The following is a 1461-nucleotide window of genomic DNA, read 5'->3' as shown; positions in this document are numbered from 1 at the left end:
GCTCTCCCTTTCTACTCACTCCCTCACCTTGGGAAATTTACCCTGCTCGGGTATAGAGCATCATGTTGCTCCTCCTTCTCCCTTGCAGCACTTTCTTGTGCCTTCTTTGACCCCCAACTGATTCGTCTCTTCATATACCTCCTCTTTGATCTCCTTTAAACTCAATTCCTCCCACCTCTGCAGCCTGCTTTTCCATCCTCTGCTTCAGGCAGAACTGGAGTCTGCAGCCGTGATAACAGTTCTGTAGGCGGGTGGTTGTCTAGCTTAGCGGGTTGGAGGCTCATTCTCCAGCTTCACATGTCCAGGTTCTGTAAATGGCACTGAGCAAAACATGAAACCCAGATTGCAACCGATGGTTAGGTTATGTTAGGTGGCTTAACCTTGGCAGTGCAGTGTGCCTAAGTAGAAGCTACCCGTTACTGGCAACATTAGCAGCAATCTTTACCATTCTCATTACCTTGGTTTAGTGTAATAGCACGCCCACACTAGCAATACACACCTTCAGGTGAAGCTAATCGAAAACATTTAGCAGGCATTGGTCGTAAAACTAAATGTACTCTAATAATAAATATGGACTTTATGATGGCGCTGAAAGAAATGTGAGAAAAATGAGTAAAGTTCATGTTATGGGCGGGATATGACTCTGCATCCATCCAATAACTAGTTAGTCATTTTAGTCAAACCCCACATAAATATTAGGACACAAAGACCAATCATTAGAAAACTTCACATTAGTTACTGCAAATAGCTTTTGTAAATCACTTTATCTCCCGTGTGTTTGATAAATAGGCTGATCGGGTACAGCTACTGTATTTCCTGATGTAAGCCTGTCATCCCAGGGCTCATCCTATTCAGTCAAACTTCTCACTGTAGAGAAGCCAAGGACAAGACAACCCTCTCCAGTGGCTAATCTCCCAGGTAATCCAGGATTATGGGCAGCCCCAACAGACAATCCTCTACTCACACTAAGCTCAGCCAACAGTTTAGCGGGGTTTGAAGGATATTTCCATTTCTTCATTGGTCTCTTAGTCAGCTGTTGCTCTATTACGGTATAGATCAAACCAAAAGATGTTCAGGCTCTGGACTATTGGAACAGGCATTTAAAGGGACGTCAGGGGCTGAAGTTGTAAACGGGGAGTTGGGAAGCGATGTTTAGGATTAGTAAGGCAACACAAGAAGCGGTCAAGATCCTATGTGTCCTTATTCTATCAGGATGTTTTAAAAGCTTTCAAAAATTTTTGGAGAGCAAAAGCCACTTTTAAAAAAAAAAATCAGCAGAGTTGCAGACAGATTAGAAATAACGGTATATGCAGGCATATGTAGTGCATGGCAGTTACATTCTACTTTCACTTATTGTTGCATACAAAGGTATAAACTAAATTTGTAAGCTCTTCTTGTAAACTACAGAGGGCACTGTTGCCTGTGTATGGTTGGCAATGGAGAGCAGTACTCATAAGGATG

Source organism: Channa argus, chromosome 7, assembly GCF_033026475.1.
Source record: "Channa argus isolate prfri chromosome 7, Channa argus male v1.0, whole genome shotgun sequence".
In the NCBI taxonomy this organism is placed as follows: Eukaryota; Metazoa; Chordata; class Actinopteri; order Anabantiformes; family Channidae; genus Channa; species Channa argus.
This window is presented reverse-complemented; position numbering follows the sequence as displayed.